This window comes from Lampris incognitus, chromosome 19 (genome assembly GCF_029633865.1).
Source record: "Lampris incognitus isolate fLamInc1 chromosome 19, fLamInc1.hap2, whole genome shotgun sequence".
Lineage (NCBI taxonomy): Eukaryota > Metazoa > Chordata > Actinopteri > Lampriformes > Lampridae > Lampris > Lampris incognitus.
This window is the reverse complement of record NC_079229.1, coordinates 29,918,754-29,937,207: the sequence shown is the minus strand read 5'-3', so window position 1 is coordinate 29,937,207 and position 18,454 is coordinate 29,918,754.

The following is an 18,454-nucleotide window of genomic DNA, read 5'->3' as shown; positions in this document are numbered from 1 at the left end:
TCTCAGGTGTCATTGAAGGGTTCCGTCCATTTAAGAAAAACGCCTTTCCTCTTGCCCATAGTCTAAGTGTTACTCTCTTCTGACATCTATAACTCTTCCCCCCTTTGCCTTGCAATATTTCCATCAACAAAATCGTAACACAAAGTATAAAAAGTAGAATGGGCGTGGGACAGTTTGCAGAACTGCCAGAAATGGACATGCATCACAACACGTAGGGCTTACATGTGAACGTGACATGACTGGTGTTCCCAATGAAATTCTACCGGTTTGCTTTTTCGAGAAAACAACGATAGTATGCTGAAACAACAAGCAAAATTATCTCACATTAGCTAAGTTCTTTCAAACCTTTTTGCAATAAATAAGGTTTTAGGGCAGAAATACTTGATCGCTTGTTGAAATGTACATTTCATTTGCACTGGTATTGGCAACTAGAGGAAACATATAAAGTGACAGGGCTTGAAGCGGTCAACTTTGCTCTGTTTTCAAGATGCTATGAACAACACAGAGAGCCGGAAGGAATGTCACTTCAATTGACCGATCCAAAGTCTCGCCCTATGTAGTTATTGTTGCTAGGTCGGACAAGCATGAGCAAACGAAACATGGCAACGCGACCGACGCCGGTTCTGTTCAGCTGGGTGCTGCAGTGCGTGTATTAGATAGTTGCTGGGCGTCAGGAGTATAGCTTCAAGAAGCCGACAGTCTACAGGATGTGACAGAAGGATATTGTAGCGAATTCGGGGGGCAGCTGTGGGAACCGCCACAGCCAGGACGCAAACCCGTATCTCCTGCACCGCAGGCGACAACGTTAACCAGTCGACTAAATGGGTCCGACCCGTTAGGGCTAACGTGTCTACTTATTCGTGTATGTTACGCTACCCCCCTCTTTTGGGAAGTGTGTCCCTGCGCTTCAGCATATCAGCTCCCTCCCGCCTCTGGGCGCACACGCTTCCAATGACCTCACGGTCTCACCATCCCACTTCTGACACCAATGCAGCGAACGCAGGGGGGCAACCGAGAACTGCCACAGCCGGGACGCGAACCCGTAAATCCTGCACTGCAGGCGGCAACGTTAACCAGTCGACTAAAAGGGTCCGACCCGTTAGCCAAGGGCTAACGTGTCTACTTATTCGTGTATGTTACACTACCCCCCTCTTTCGAGAAGTGCGTCCCCACGCTTCAGCATATCAGCTCCTTCACGCCTCTGGGCACATGCGCTTCCGATGACCTCACGGTCTCACCATCCCACTTCCCAATGTAGCGAACTCAGGGGGCAGCCCGGGGAACCGTTGCCACAGCCGGGACGTGAACCCATATCTTCTGCACCGCGGTCAAAAACATTAACCAGTCAACTAAAGTGTCCGACCCGTTAGCCAAGGGCTAATGTGTCTACTTATCCATGCACGTTATACTACCCCCCCCCTCCGGGAAGCGCGTCCCCACGCTTCAGCATATCAGCTCCCTCACACCTCTGGGTGCACGCGCTTCCGATGACCTCACGGTCTCACCATTCCACTTCTGACACCAATGCAGCGAATTAGGGGGCGGCGGCACAGCCAGGACGCGACCCCATGTCTCCCACTCCGCAAGCGGCAACGTTAACCAGTCAACTACAGGGTCCGATCTGTTAGCCAAGGGCTAACGTGTCTACTTATCCGTGCACGTAACACTACCCCCCTCCTTCAGGAAGTGCGTCCCCGCGCTTCAGCATATAAGCTTGTGGTGATGCTAAGGGACCACTCGAAGGCACACGTCTGTTAGCATACGCTTCTTTACTTGAACAACCCAGGTCACCCTCCTTCTCCCCTCTTACATTCACTTACATCCTATCTTGTCCTCTAGCTCCCCCTACTGCATCAACTCAAGACATCACATATCCCCTTTGCAAAAGATAACATTTACATCATCAACTATACAATCACTGCGGTGCTTATGCTGAACTGTATAAGCTATGAACAGTCTTACAATAACAACAGAATACCTTGACCATAAAACAAATAAAAGTTTCGAAATAACAGTCTCATGCAGACAATACTACGTCATTAAAAAGTAAGTTTTGAAATAACAGTTTCATACAGACAGTACTAGGTCTATAAGAAATAACAGTCTCGAAATAACAGTTTCATACCAACAATAGGCTACTCTTGTTTTAGTTTACCGTCCTCACATAACATAGTCCTGTGCCCAAGCGGGCGGCCTTCTGACCCTGACCTCTCGCAAAGGGGGCTGAGCACGTAATGGGTCAGGCTGGACTCGGCTACACTCTTATGTCAGGCCCCTCGGGAGGAAGGGCCTACCCAGGGTCCGCGTGATCCTGAAGGGGTAGGGCTGATGTGAGATAGGATGCATTCCAGGTGTGCCCATCAGACAGTCTGTAAGTCTACTGGCCTCTTTGCTCATGCACCTGAAGAGGGCGAGAGTACTTTTGACTGTCTCTTGCATAGTATACCTGGTCTCCTAACTCTGACCCAAGACCCAGGAGGAAAGTGCACTGCTTTTGCCCCTCTCTTCTTGTCTGCATACTGCTTCAACTTCCTTTGCTTCTCTTTCACCATTTGTGCTGTGTTTTGTGCTTGTAGGGATGTAACAGGCTGTAGTTTGTGGAGGCCTGTCACATGGAGTTTGGTATGCATCTGACATCCGTGCAACAGCTCTGCAGGGGAGCATTGAGTGGTGGCATGCCTGGTTGCCCTGTATACCTGGAGAAAGTCTCTGGTTGATGCTGTCCACTCCTTTCCTTCTATTTTCGCAGTCAGTAGACTATCCTTCAGACATCGATTAAATCTCTCAATTTCCCCACTGGCCTGGGGGTCGCAGAGTGAGGAGCGTTTCTGTGCAATTCCCCTGTCCTTGAGAAAGGATTTCATTTCCTGTGAAATCAGTTGGCTACCATTGTCTGAGATTAACTCTTATGGGTTCCTTTCCCTGCTGAACACTGTAGACAGGAAGTGGATCACTGATGCAGAAGTAACTTGGGACATGAATGCAACCTCAGGCCACTTGCTAAAGTAATCTATGAGGGTAATAGCAAAACGGCAACCAGGGGCTGAGGACTCAAAAGGGCCTACAATGTCTATTGTTACTTTTCCATGCAGCATCTGGGAATGGAACAGGTTGCATAGGCACAGTATGTGTAACAGCTGTCTTGTCATGCTGCTGACATGTGAGGCAAGATTTGATTGTGGCTTCGACTTGTGCATCCATCCCAGGCCACCAGTAGAGGTCCCTGACACGTTGTTTTGTTCTGACGATGCCCTGATGTGTCTCGTGAGCCAGTGGTATCAGTTGTGGCTGCAGTTGCTGTGGCACCAGTAGACGGTGGTCTCCCCGCAGGACACATCCATCCACTACAGACAGTTCTGCTCTCAGTCTGTAGTAGGATGTCAGTGTTGGATCCAGACCTGAGTGTGGCCATCTTGTGGCGATAAACTTGCGCAGCTCTGACTGAATAGGGCATGCTTGACAGGCCTTCTTAAATTCATCTGCAGACACAGCTGAGAAGCTGCCGATGAGTGCCACCACCTCCAGCTCGTCCTCCTGTCCCTGATCAGCAGTTAGCAACAGGAGCCTGGACAGACAGTCAGCTGTGACATTTTCTTTGCCAGGTCTGTACTGCATGTCATAATTAAACGACAGCAACCTAGCCGACCACCTAGCTATACACATACCAGCTCTGTCCAGCCCCTTAGAGGAGAGTAGTGTAGTGAGGGGGCTGTGGTCTGTACGTAACGTGAAGCGTCTGCCCCACAGGTAGGTCTTCCATTTCTCTGTAGCCCAGACACACCCCAAAGCTTCTTTCTCCACCGTGGAGTACTTCCGCTCTGCTGATGAAAGCATGCGTGACGCGAACGCCACTGTTCTCTTGGAGTTGTTTGGGTGTATTTGAGTCAACACAGCCCAAACCCCATAATCTGAAGCGTCAGTGGTTAAGATGGTGGGCAGTTCAGTGTCAAACAAGGTCAGCGCGGGACTGTGTACAATCAACTGTTTCACTGTTTCAAAGCTCTGCAGTGCACTTACCCTCACGCCCCTGGGCGCACGCGCTTCCGATGACCTTATGGTCTCACCATCCCACTACTGACACCAATGCACTGAATTAGGGGGGCAGCCTGGAAGCCGCCGCCACAGCCGGGACGCGAACCCGTGTCTCCCACTCCGCAAGCAACAACGTTAACCAGTTAGCCCTTGGCTAACGTGTCTACTTATCCGTGCACGTTACACTATACTCACAATGTTAACTTTTATGAACGAGACAAAACTAACTGACGCCAAGTCATTCTGGTCTCAACGAAAAAGGGAGAAGCCACACATTTCTTTTGCGTAGAGACGGAGGATGACAACCCAGCAAACAAAAAACGTCCCCTAAAGGTCCTCTCCAAACGTCCGGTAAATGTCATTGTGTAGGGTTTTCATTACGTCACGGGGACGTTATTGTGGGACGTCCTTGTAACGTCCCGAGGACATTACAGGGACATTAGGGGAAGTCCTCTGGACGTCCCCGTTACGTCCCGGGGATATTATTGCAGGATGTCCCTGTAACGTCCCGGGGACATTACAGGGTCATCAAGGGGGCGTATAGAGGTCTTCCCCTAACGTCCCGAAATAACATTCAAAGAACGTCCCGAGGACATTACAGGAACGTTAGGGGAAACGTAATATGTCACGGGGACGTTAGGAGGACATTACAGGGACATTGGGTGGGGGGGCCTTCTAGACGTCCCCGGGATGTCACGGGGATGTTGGGGGCCGTTCCTTGAACGTCTCGCAATAACGTCCCCGTGACGTCATGAAAACCCTACACAATGACATTTACCATTTACCGGACGTTCGGAGAGGACCTTTAGGGGACGTTTTGTTTTTTCGCTGGGAAGACTATCAGTCAACATTGCTCTTGCACTAGATGATAAACTTTTCCTGTTGGGATGCTAGACACCGTGTAGCTATATAGCCAAATAAATAACACCAAGACTTACCTCGGGGCGGCACGTAGCCTTACAGAGCTAATATTGTAGCGTGTTCGGGTTGACCGGGGGGGGGGGGGTAAAGGTAATAGCTGTACATAGTTGGTTGGGAGATGTTTTGCAGTTCCGGCATGGTGGTGGTACACTTGCCGGGTCCAGGATTAGTGGGTCGGGACTATGTGAGGGAGAGACGACCTGTGATTCGGGTTTAGTGGCGGTAGGGGTGCCCCCCCCTACCCCTCTCCGTCATTTTTCCAGATCGCTTTAACGTTACCACAGAAATAAGGAGGCAGCAAATCCGGCTGACGTTGGCAATCCAACATCCGGCTAACCCCTCTCGACGCGGGTACGTTAGCTAGCTGGCGTTTTGCTAACATTAGCTGATTCAAGACGTGAGTGTGTTGTGTCCGTGAAGATCGTGACACCCACGTACTGCGACCTTACCTCTGAACAGACGTAGGTCTCCTTGGTGACGGTGTCCATGTTCAGCGGACGGTGAGGTCTACCACGCAACGCAACCTAGTCCACCTTTTACACCGGACAACATTTGTTACGGGTTTCGGGAATGGGATGGACGCAACACCTTCCTCACGGTCGGGGTATCGAGTGTCGCTTTCAGAGGTCCCCCAGACACATCTTTGAACCACCTTCAACATTTGCCCAGCACGTCGCATATTAACTAAGTATATCCGGAAAGCAGAAAGTTAACCGAGGTTCTTCCGGGTACCAAGAGCGCCCAACTGTTATTGGAGCGCAGAGCGAAAAGGGGGCGGGACTTAGGGAGGAGCTAAGTCAGGGCAATAAACTCACCGACTTTCTCTGTGGTCGCCGTTCTGCCCCCATTCATGTTATTCCTTTTCTCTTTTCCAAACTTTTATCCTTTCAGTGCCCCCACCACCCCCCCCTTATTAATCCTTTGTCGGTCTGCGGCCCAGTTAAGAGAAATTGGACTACAGTGCACTTCTGTGGCGCACGATTCTGACATGTACTCTTACTAAAACTACAAAGTTTGCTGTGTGTGTGTGTGTGTGTGTGTGTGTGTGTGTGTGTGTGTGTGTGTGTGTGTGTGTGTGTGTGTGTGTGTGTGTGTGTGTGTGTGCACGCTGCTCTCTGTTTTCAATGACACATGCTGCGAGAGCCTGTCAGAGTATTCGCTCTCATTAACTGTACAGTTACTGCTCGTTAAGTATTTGCTTTGTTGCGAACACCAGCCCCGCAGCTCCACAAGTGCTTCTTTGATTCTTGGCAAACAGATTGTGTTGCGGTGTGGCCCGGGGTCCACCCTCTCTAATGATCCATTCTCTGCTAATGGGCCTCCCCCTCATAGCACTTATTTGAACTCAAACTCCCCCCTTTTTTTTGTGGGAGATGTGTGTGTCTTTGTGTTTGTCGTGTGCATGTTTCTCCCTAGAGAGGTAGGGTGTTGGATTTAATATTTTTACACTGAACATTGTGAGTAGTGGCCATGTGTGTCTTAGGGAGGTGTGTTGTTGTCTGATTGTGTGTGTGTGTGTGTGTGTGTGTGTGTGTGTGTGTGTGTGTGTGTGTGTGTGTGTGTGTGGAGTATCATCTGTGTGTGTATGTGTGCGTGCGTGCATGTGCGCGCGCGTGTGGTTGTTACTGGATCACTCATCAAGTCTGAGCCATTGCTGACCCTTACGCTCATTAGGGCCCTGGCGAAGCGTGGTTGCCAGACTCTGTTTGATCAGACAAACTGGCAACCCATTTCCCCGCAAGCTGCAAGTCCTCAAAGTCACAGTCCGGCAAAAAGAACAATGAAACGCCGACACATAGAGAGGGGCGGCGGGGGCTTAAAAGAAGATTGGTGTCATGAATCTGCATTCTGTCTGCAGCTTGAATCATGCACACACACACACACACACACACACACACACACACACACACACATACATACACTTGCATGCAAAAAACTGTTAGACGCAAAGACCCACATCACAAGCTACTAGTAGTAGTAGTTGTAGTACATACATTTTAAATGTAGCGAACGGACGGATGAGTGGATGGAATTTACATTGTAAATTTAAGAATTTAAGGGTGCACCGGTAGTCCCTCAAGAGAAAACTCACAACCAGGGCCGTCGCAGTGTGTGTGTGTGTGTGAGGCACAGTGTGAACTTGATGTGCGAGGCCCTGCTTGTTGACATGCATGCGCATGAATCAATGAATCAAGGTCACACACATAGCTACTGTAGTTCTGCTGCAGGGGTAGTCTCGGTTCAATACATTTTAACGAGTAGAATAACACAGCGTCGTCACATAGTCTCAGCTGTGACTTTTTGTTAAAGAATCAGCTGTAAAACTATTGGCGACGTCATCTGACATCATCAAGTCAGCTCCGCCGTCACTTTATTTTGGCATGTTTGAAGTATGACGGCATGTCGCAATGCAGTATTTCAGGTCTATAGCCAACATTTGATTCAGATTTTGGATCATTTTTTCAGAGCGGTCATTACAACGTAACCTACGGTCACAGCCACGTGCACCCACTAGCTTTGGACCCCTGCTCAGCCACCACATCTCTGGAAGTGCTGGCACCTTTATCCAGCGGTCCTCGCAGTGACTTATGAAGCCCTACCTTCTTTTTACATTTTCCCCCTTTTTTCAGCACCCGACTCGTATTTACGATACCTGTCGCGCTCTCGTGCAGCCCCTTCTTTTTCTTCTTGCAGGGAGCAGCGAGATGGAGGACACGCACTTCGTACCAACGCAATATCGAAAAGGAAAAAAAAAACAACCTGAAATTGTTGTTAGATTGTTTCATGGGACCTTGCATAATGAAATTAACACAGGAATTTCATTTTAGACGCATGTTCCTCCTCTCTACCCTCGAGGGGCTGGGTGTCACAGGCTCTGCACTTTCAATGTTTGCAACTTACCTGACGGGTCGCTCCTACCAGGTGACATGGAGGGGATCTGTGTCAGAGCCTCGCAGACTGACTACAGGTGTTCCACAGGGTTCGGTTCTGGGTCCTCTCCTTTTCTCCCTGTACACAATATCCTTGGGTTCTGTTATTCGCTCGCATGACTTCTCTTACCATTGTTATGCCGATGACACCCAGCTGATCTTGTCCTTTCCTCCCTCTGACACACAAGTAGAGACACGCATTGCTCCGTGCTTGACTGACATCTCGGAGTGGATGGCGACACATCACCTGAAGCTCAATCTGGACAGACAGAGCTGATGTTCCTCCCGGGGAAAGGTTGCCCACACTGAGACCTGGCCATCACCATTGACAAAACTGTGGTGACACCAACTCGGACTGTGAGGAATCTGGGTGTGATCCTGGACGACCAACTGTCGTTTGCTGCAAACGTTGCATCGGTTGCTCGCTCTTGCAGATTTCTCCTCTATAACATCAGGAGGATTCGCCCATTCCTCACCGACGAGATGGCACAGGTGCTCATCCAGGCTCTGGTCATCTTCCGGCTGGACTACGGCAACTTCCTCCTTGCTGGCGCCCCGGCGTCGGCCATCAGACCTCTGGAGCTTGTTCAGAAAGCTGCAGCTCGTCTGGTGTTCAACCGCCCTAAGTTCTCCCACACAACTCCCCTTCTCATGTCCCTACACTGGCTCCCAGTAGCTGCTCGCATCCAGTTTAAGACTCTGGTGCTAGCCTACAGGGCAGTGAAAGGAACAGCTCCTTCCTATCCCCAGGCCATGGTCAAGCCCAACACCCCCGCCTGACCACTTCACTCTGCCGCCTCGGGACGCCTGGTTGCCCCGTCGCTCAGAGGCCCCTGCTGCGGATCGACCCGGTCACGGCTCTTTTCTGTCCTGGCCCCCCAGTGGTGGAATGAACTCCCCACTGATGTCAGGACAGCGGAGTCGCTGCCCGTCTTTCGGCACAGGTTGAAAACTCACCTCTTCAACTACTACCCTGTTACTTGTTCTTAGCACTTATTGTATTCACTCATTAAAAGGAAAAAAATCTCTTTCTTGCACTTTTACTTTAGCACTGGTTTTGCTCTTAGATGCTTGTTTAGATGCACTTATGACCTCTGATGACTAGTAGTTCTACTGATTTCCTACGTTAAATGCACTTATTGTGTGTCGCTTTGGATAAAAGCGTCGGCTAAATGACTGTAATGTAATGTAATGTAATGTAATGTAATGTAATGTTGGGTCAAGAACAGTCATAAAAAAGTATATAAAACAAAAACAAACAAAACGAAACTGCAGCATGAAGGCCAGGTGTGCGTGGGAAGCCGGATGTGGGTATGTGCACTAGCGCCTCCTCTGGTCGGTCGAGACGCCTGTTCAGGTGAAAAGAAGCGGCTGGCGACTTCACATGTATCGGAGGACGCATGTGGTAGTCTGCAGCCCTCCCCGACTCGGCAGAGGGGGTGGAGCAGCAACCGGGATGGCTCGGAAAATGGGGTAACTGTCCAAGTACAATTGGGAAAGAAAAGGGGGGGGGGTAAACGCATGCACACACTTTTTCATTCACTTGATAACCAATATTAATTAAGCAGACGAAAAAGTGGATTGTGTTTGACAATGAACGAAAACAAATGCACATAAACACGCACACATGCACACACTATTCAAAAAAGCCTGGGCGTGCATACACTGCATATTTCCCAAAAGTCCGAGTACCTGTCTGTTGACACTCTGTTCCAGTTGTAGTGTAAAATTACACTACAACTGGAGCGGTGGTGTGTTGTCCTCTGCAAGAGTGGCATTTGATTGTCCGTTTTTGTTCTCGTTCTCTCTCTGTTTCTCCCTGTTCCTCTCTGTTCTCTCTCTGTTTCTCCCTGTTCCTCTCTGTTCTCTCTCTGTTTCTCCCGTTCTCTCTCTGTTCCTCCCTGTTCTCTCTCTGTTTCTCTCTGTTTCTATCTGTTCTCTCTCTGTTTCTATCTCTGTTCTCTCTGTTCCTCTCTGTTCCTCTGTTTCTCTCTGTTCCTCCCTGTTCTCTCTCTGTTTCTCTCTGTTTCTATCTGTTCTCTCTCTGTTTCTATCTCTGTTCTCTCTGTTCCTCTCTGTTCCTCTGTTTCTCTCTGTTCCTCCCTGTTCTCTCTCTGTTTCTCTCTGTTTCTATCTGTTCTCTCTGTTCCTCTGTTTCTCTCTGTTCCTCCCTGTTCTCTCTCTGTTTCTCTCTGTTTCTATCTGTTCTCTCTGTTCCTCTGTTTCTCTCTGTTCCTTTGTTTCTCTCTGTTTCTCTCTGTTCTCTGTTTCTCTCTGTTCTCTCTGTTCTCTCTCTGTTCTCTCTGTTCCCTCTCTGTTCTCTCTCTGTCCTCTCTCTGTTCCTCTGTTTCTCTCTGTTCCTTTGTTTCTCTCTGTTCCTCTGTTTCTCTCTGTTATCTCTCTGTTCCTCTGTTTCTCTCTGTTCCTTTGTTTCTCTCTGTTCCTTTGTTTCTCTCTGTTATCTCTTTGTTCCTTTGTTTCTCTCTGTTTCTCTCTGTTCCTTTGTTTCTCTCTGTTATCTCTGTTCCTCTGTTTCTCTCTGTTATCTCTCTGTTCCGTTGTTTCTCTCTGTTTCTCTCTGTTCCTCTGTTTCTCTCTGTTCCTTTGTTTCTCTCTGTTATCTCTCTGTTCCTTTGTTTCTCTCTGTTATCTCTCTGTTCCTTTGTTTCTCTCTGTTATCTCTGTTCCTCTGTTTCTCTCTGTTATCTCTCTGTTCCGTTGTTTCTCTCTGTTATCTCTCTGTTCCTCTGTTTCTCTCTGTTCCTTTGTTTCTCTCTGTTATCTCTCTGTTCCTTTGTTTCTCTCTGTTATCTCTCTGTTCCTTTGTTTCTCTCTGTTATCTCTGTTCCTCTGTTTCTCTCTGTTATCTCTCTGTTCCTCTGTTTCTCTCTGTTATCTCTCTGTTCCTCTGTTTCTCTCTGTTCCTTTGTTTCTCTCTGTTATCTCTCTGTTCCTTTGTTTCTCTCTGTTATCTCTCTGTTCCTTTGTTTCTCTCTGTTATCTCTGTTCCTCTGTTTCTCTCTGTTATCTCTCTGTTCCGTTGTTTCTCTCTGTTATCTCTCTGTTCCTCTGTTTCTCTCTGTTCCTTTGTTTCTCTCTGTTATCTCTCTGTTCCTTTGTTTCTCTCTGTTATCTCTCTGTTCCTTTGTTTCTCTCTGTTATCTCTGTTCCTCTGTTTCTCTCTGTTATCTCTCTGTTCCTCTGTTTCTCTCTGTTATCTCTCTGTTCCTCTGTTTCTCTCTGTTCCTTTGTTTCTCTCTGTTATCTCTCTGTTCCTTTGTTTCTCTCTGTTATCTCTCTGTTCCTTTGTTTCTCTCTGTTATCTCTCTGTTCCTTTGTTTCTCTCTGTTATCTCTCTGTTCCTTTGTTTCTCTCTGTTATCTCTCTGTTCCTCTCTGTTTCTATTTGTTCCTCTCTGTTCTCTGTTCTCTCTCTGTTCTCTGTTCTCTCTGTTTCTCTCTGTTCTCTCTGTTCCTCTCTGTTTTCTTCTTCTCTCTGTTTCTCTCTGTTCCTCTCTGTTTTCTTCTTCTCTCTGTTTCTCTCTGTTCTCTCTGTTTTCTTCTTCTCTCTGTTTCTCTCTGTTCTCTTTTCCTCTGTTTTCTTCTTCTCTCTGTTCTCTCTCTGTTCCTCTATGTTCTCTCTGTTTCTCTCTGTTTCTATCTGTTCTCTCTTTTCCTCTATGTTCTCTCTGTTCTCTCTCTGTTCCTTTCTGTTCTCTCTTTTCCTCTATGTTCTCTCTGTTCTCTCTCTGTTCCTCTATGTTCTCTCTCTGTTCTGTCTCTGTTTCTATCTGTTCCTCTCTGTTCTCTCTCTGTCCTCTCTCTGTTCCTCTGTTTCTCTCTGTTCCTTTGTTTCTCTCTGTTTCTCTCTGTTCTCTGTTTCTCTCTGTTCTCTCTCTGTTCTCTCTGTTCCCTCTCTGTTCTCTCTCTGTCCTCTCTCTGTTCCTCTGTTTCTCTCTGTTCCTTTGTTTCTCTCTGTTCCTCTGTTTCTCTCTGTTATCTCTCTGTTCCTCTGTTTCTCTCTGTTCCTTTGTTTCTCTCTGTTCCTCTGTTTCTCTCTGTTATCTCTCTGTTCCTTTGTTTCTCTCTGTTATCTCTGTTCCTTTGTTTCTCTCTGTTATCTCTGTTCCTCTGTTTCTCTGTTATCTCTCTGTTCCTTTGTTTCTCTCGGTTATCTCTGTTCCTCTGTTTCTCTGTTATCTCTCTGTTCCTCTGTTTCTCTCTGTTCCTTTGTTTCTCTCTGTTATCTCTCTGTTCCTTTGTTTCTCTCTGTTATCTCTCTGTTCCTTTGTTTCTCTCTGTTATCTCTCTGTTCCTTTGTTTCTCTCTGTTATCTCTCTGTTCCTTTGTTTCTCTCTGTTATCTCTGTTCCTTTGTTTCTCTCTGTTCCTCTCTGTTTCTATTTGTTCCTCTCTGTTCTCTGTTCTCTCTGTTCTCTGTTTCTCTCTGTTCTCTCTGTTCCTCTCTGTTCCTCTCTGTTTTCTTCTTCTCTCTGTTTCTCTCTGTTCCTCTCTGTTTTCTTCTTCTCTCTGTTTCTCTCTGTTCCTCTCTGTTTTCTTCTTCTCTCTGTTTCTCTCTGTTCTCTTTTCCTCTCTGTTTTCTTCTTCTCTCTGTTCTCTCTCTGTTCCTCTATGTTCTCTCTGTTTCTATCTGTTCTCTCTTTTCCTCTCTGTTCTCTCTTTTCCTCTATGTTCTCTCTGTTCCTCTATGTTCTCTCTGTTCTGTCTCTGTTTCTATCTGTTCTCTCTTTTCCTCTATGTTCTCTCTGTTCTCTCTCTGTTCCTCTATGTTCTCTCTGTTCTCTCTCTGTTCCTCTATGTTCTCTCTCTGTTCCTCTCTGTTTCTCTCTGTTTCTCTCTGTGCCATGTTTTCCCTGCTTTGCTTTAGTGTGAGGGTGTTTTGTTAATCAGTTAGCCGTTATTTCATGGTGTAATCTTATATCCCATACCTTGCTTTTACAGGTCGTGCTTTATTTGATTGCATTGATTATTGATTTGGTTGTTTCCTTCCTTTATGTCCGACAGGGCACTTAGCAAGTTTGTTTAAAGAGTATCATTTTATAATGATCATTACTTAAGTTTTATTTTTGCTCAATTAGTGGTAAAACACCAACAGAGTATTGACAGCATTATTAGTGTTCATGGGGTATTGACGAGAGAGAAAAGCTGCTGAACGGCAATCGCCGGTTGGAATCCCCGTGTTACCTCCGGCTTGGCCGGGGGTCCCTACAGACACAATTGCCCGTGTCTGCGGGTGGGAAGCCGGATGTGGGTATGTGTGATCCTCCCATGCGCTACGTCCCCCTGGCGAAAGGTTGACGCTCGATCCAACGGAGTGTAGGCACGGAAGTAGACGTGATTGGTTGTTGCGACCTTGAAGCGCACTGACTGCCAGACCGACAGACAGACAGACAGAGCGATAGTTGGGGCGAATTAATGTAACCGGTTATTTTGTTGCCCGGTGCGGGATTCGTTACGGGGTGTACTGCACCACAAGGCGACATCACTGACCGCTCGGCTAAAGGGTCAGACCCGTTAGCTAGGGGCTAACGTGTCTTATTATTAGTTTACATTAAGTTAACGATAGTTAGCTAGCGGTAGGGTTAGGGTTACAGTACGATCTGGCAATGTTAAGGTCAGTTGTAAGCTAGCTAGCTAAATGTTTCGGTGCGCATCGCTTGTTTCAAGTCAGCGGCTTCGAGGTCCCGCGCTGTCTGTTGGCCGACGCAACAGCCAATCACGGCTACTTCCGTGCCTACACCCCGTTGGATCTAGCGTCAACCCTGGCGACACTCCTCACTGTCAGGCAGGGGCGGATCTACAGGGTGGCAAGGGGTGGCAGCTGCCATCTCTGGGACACAGTCTTGCCACCCCTGTTGCCACCCCATTTATAAATCAGATAATATGTTTTTAAAGTATATTTTATGTACATGCATGGTGAAGGTCAACGAGACCCGCGCCAAACTCGTCTCAAACAGAAGTCGCCGATTTAGAATCCCCCTCCCCCCCTCAAAGGCGCGGATCTACAGGATGGCAAGGGGTGGTAGCTGCCACCTCTGGGACACAGTCTTGCCACCCCTTTGCCAGCCCAGGAAAAAATCTCTAGATCCGCCACTGCTGTCAGGTGAAAAGAAGCGGCTGGCAACTCCACATGTGTCGGAGGAGGCATGCGGTAGTCTGCAGAGTGGGGTGGTTGGCCGAATACAATTGGGGAGAAAAGGGGGGGGAAGAACAAAAGGAAACAAAGAAAAGAAAAGCTGTTGAAACTTGGCACAGTTTTGTTTTCCGTAAAGGGCGAAGAGAAATTTAGATGATGAATCTCCCCAGTAATGAACAGTGAGCCTTGTTTACAGTAAACGGTGAGTAAAGGTAGACAGGGATGAGTTTTCCTTGTGTGTGTGTGCGCGCGCGCGCGCGCGCGTGCGCGTGTATAATCACCACACGTGTACAATAAAGGGATTCTGTTACATCAGTGGCTCATTTGTGTAAACAGTGGCAGGATCTTTCGCGGGCGGATCAATCGGCCCATCGGCCCGCTGATCAGCCCGCTGCCAGGTGGAAATGAGGCAGGTAAGACCTCAATAATCAATCGCTGGCAATCACAGCTTCAGCCGCCGGCCAAGCAGTCAATCACCCAGAGCGAGCTTGTTATTGAGCCGGAGCTGGAAGAAAGCGAGGTGGAGATCGATGCCGAGCCACGCGGCGATACGCTGAAACGCCTCCACGCCCTGATATGAACAGTTTCCCCCGCGGGAGACAAGCCTAACAGCAAACACGGGGGTCACCAGCTGGAATCGAACCCCTAACTGGGGCAGTTTCAGAGCTGTGCTCTACGCACCGGGTGTATCTCGTTACCCAGGGGCGGTTCTAGCTTGTATGGCGCCCTGGGCAGACGCCCCCCCCACCCCATCCATTCAGTCTCCCGCCAACCAAACAAAGCACCATTTTGCACTAATAACAAACGCTAGCTGTAATTGTTATTCAGCTATTTGGAACAACACAAATAATCGCAACATTTAAAACTACATAAATATAAGACTCATAAATAACTAAAAAGAAGTAACAAAGATGAATAGAAACAAACTGTAGGAAATACAAACAAAAAAGAGAATCAAATTATTACGCTATTACCCTATTGCTAGCAAAAAAACTAAATTGCACAAATCCTATCACACAAATACACAAATACAATAACACATTTATGGGGCGTCCGCGTGGCGTGACGGTCTATTCCGTTGCCTACCAACACGGGGATCGCCGGTTCGAATCCCCGTGTTACCTCCGGCTTGGTCCGGCGTCCCTACAGACACAACTGGCCGTGTCTGCGGGTGGGAAGCCGGATGTGGGTGTGTGTCCTGGCCGCGGCACTAGCGCCTCCTCTGGTCAGTCGAGGCGCCTGTTCGGGGGAGAGGAGGAACTGGGGGGGGGATAGCGTGATCCTCCCACGTGCTACGTCCCCCTGGTGAAACTCCTCGCTGTCAGGTGAAAAGAAGCGGCTGGCGACTCCGCATGTATCGGCATGTGGTGGTCTGCAGCCCTCCCCGGATTGGCAGAGGGGGTGGAGCAACCAATAACACACTTATAAAGAAGTGAACCTGATTATTGCACTATTACACTTCAAACAAAAAACACACAACTAACTTGCACAACTGCCATCTAAACCCCGACCGGTTCCTCCCTTGATGAAAAGTCATCAATTACAGCATCACAATAACGCTGCCCGGCAACTGCACGGTTAATACTGATGACAGCGAGGCCCCTAAGTGACATGGTGGACCTCAGGAAGGATTTGATGAGCTTCGGCTTGGAAAAGCTCCTCTCTGCTTCAGCTACGGCCACTGGAAGAGTAACGCAAGTTCTGAGAGCAGTCCACAGATGCGGATACATTTCTGAGAGGTCCCTTTCGTGTACAAATATCTGCAGGTCAACCAGGGTCACGGATGCGAACAGGACCGCCGCACACCCCCCCCCCTCTATTTGCAGCGTACCACACCAGCAAGGAACACCAATGCCAACATGCCGTACACATAAAGCAAATAGCCTGGTGCAATGCTAGTGTGCTCCAAGTGTCAACGATAGGCGTGACTCAATGTGCGGGCCTTTTGCAGATCCAAGTACAAATAATGCACCAAACAGGTCTGCACAATAACGCCAATTAAGAAGCCAAATCCTTCAAAGTAGAGTCATGACAGCATGTATCGCTATTTTCCAAATAATCCAATTTCAACTCCTCAAACTCAATAATCCAGTGCAAATCTCTCCTATACACCGCTTTCTCGTGTGCGTCAAACACACACATGAACTGTGCGCAAGCACATATCATCAGCAACTTGAAGAAGAAGAAGAAGAAGAAGAAGAAGAAGAAGAAGAAGAAAGAAGAAGAAGAAAGACATTTCATTTTTGTCATTGTAGTTTACAATGAAATGTGTTCTCTGCATGCAACCCATCCTATTGTATAGGAGCAGTGGGCAGCTGCAGTGCCCGGAGGGGGGGGCAACTCCCGTTCTTCTCTCCACTGCCTTGCTCATGGGCACAGACAGGAGTATTAACCCTAACATGCATGTCGTTTTGATGATGGGAGGAAACCGGAGCACCCGGGAGAGACCCACGCAAACATGGGGAGAACATGCAAACTCCACACAGAAAGGACCCGGGGCGGCCCGGGGTTCGAACCCAGGACCTTCTTGCTGTGAGACAACAGTGTTCACCACCGGGCCGCCGTGCCGAGCAAATAAAGCTTACCTTTCAGAAGTGTACACGGTGGGCACATTTCTCTCTCTCTCTCGGGGACAACTGAAACTGGTGTCAGTGGCTGGTGAGAGCTGGGGGCAGGAGGGGGCAGCAAGTGCGGAGTGGTTGACACATTCCTCAGCAATGCGTTGTCCTTACAGAACGTGTGGCCTGGTAGGCCTGCAGTTACTGCTACCGGTTACTCCGCGATTTTGCTCGTGGACAGTTGGCCCACATTTTGCCACCCTTCCTCCAACTGCCCGGCTCGCCCGTACGGATGTCCCGGTAGTGGCCGTGAAACTGGTCCGTCACCGTTCCGGTTTCGCCCACCACCTCTTCACCATCCTGACCCACACAATGAGACATACCGGTGTACCTCTCATCGTGTTGCCTGTAGGAGACGAGAGGCGCTGCTTCAAAAGGCCGCTAAACCGCCCCTTAGCGGAGGAGCGTCCTCGTCGGGAGGTGTGCGTGGCTGCGATAGTGCCCAGAATGTGATGTCACGCCAACATTTTAAATACAGCGGGTGAAGCACCGGCAATTAATGAAACTACAGCAATAAGCTTTTAACCCTAATTTATCCGCGCCTCACATGCCTCGACATATCATTACCTCACATATCGTGCCTCTGACTTATATTATCCCTTGTTTTCCGGGCTGCGACTAATGAATTTAAAGGTTTATTTTTTCTTCTCAGCCTTATTATGGGCAAATTGGGGCCTTGATGTAAATGGTGACGTTATGCCGGATGGGCTTATCTTAATTCGAACAACTCACACAGGCAATGCTGCAAGAGGCCAATGCATTACACATGGGTAAACGATGGAAATAATTGACCAGCGCAGATGGAGGCAAAAGCCCCATCCATGACTAGTTTATTATCACAATGTTTTGGGGTTTTTTTTGTTTGTTTTGTGTCTCCCCCCCCCCCCGTGTGCACGTGTAGTCTGTCCTCCTCCCAGGTCTCCGTGGTGACGGTGGTCACCACCCGGACACTGCTCGGCGTCCTCCTCATCACATTCTTTATATATCTTATATAAATCCATACAATCTTGTTATCCTGTTTCAGAGTTGTATCCTTCTCTCACCCAGATGTGCGACTGGTGTTTTTCTAGTCTCTCCTGCCGTGTGTGTGAACGGTGTGATGTGAGTCTCCCCCGTGTGCATGTGTAGTCTGTCCTCCTGTCAGGTCTCCATGGCGAGGGTGGTGGTCCCGTGGCTCAGGACCTGTGCTGTTCCGGTGGCATCTGGACACTGCTTGGCATCCTCCTCAGCATCTTCTTCATATAATTCCATTATAATTCTGTCGTCCTCTTTCAGTGTTGTATTCTGTAAGTTGTGTAAACACAACATCTATTGCACGTTGTCTGTCCGTCTGGGGAGAGAGAGCCCTCCTCTGTTGCTCTGCCTGAGGTTTCCCCCTCTTTTTTCTGCCTGTTAAAGGTTTTTTTTAGGGAGTTGTTCCTTATCCAGTGCGAGGGTCTAAGGACAGGATGTTGTGTTGCTGTGAAGCCTCCTGAGGCACATTTGTAATTTGTGATGTTGGGCTACACAAATAAAACTGACTTGACTTGAACTTTATGAAAGGTTACAGCCATCAGCAAAACATTAAACAATGACCCCGCTCTTCCGAGCCGTCCCGGTCGCCGCTCCACCCCCTAAGCCGGTCCGGGAGGGCTGCAGACTACCACATGCCTCCTCCCATACACGTGGAGTCGCCAGCCGCTTCTTCTCACCTGACAGTGAGGAGTTTCACCAGGGGGACGTAGCGCGTGGGAGGATCACGCCATTACCCCCCCCCCGAACAGGCGCCCCAACCGACCAGAGGAGGCGCCAATGCAGC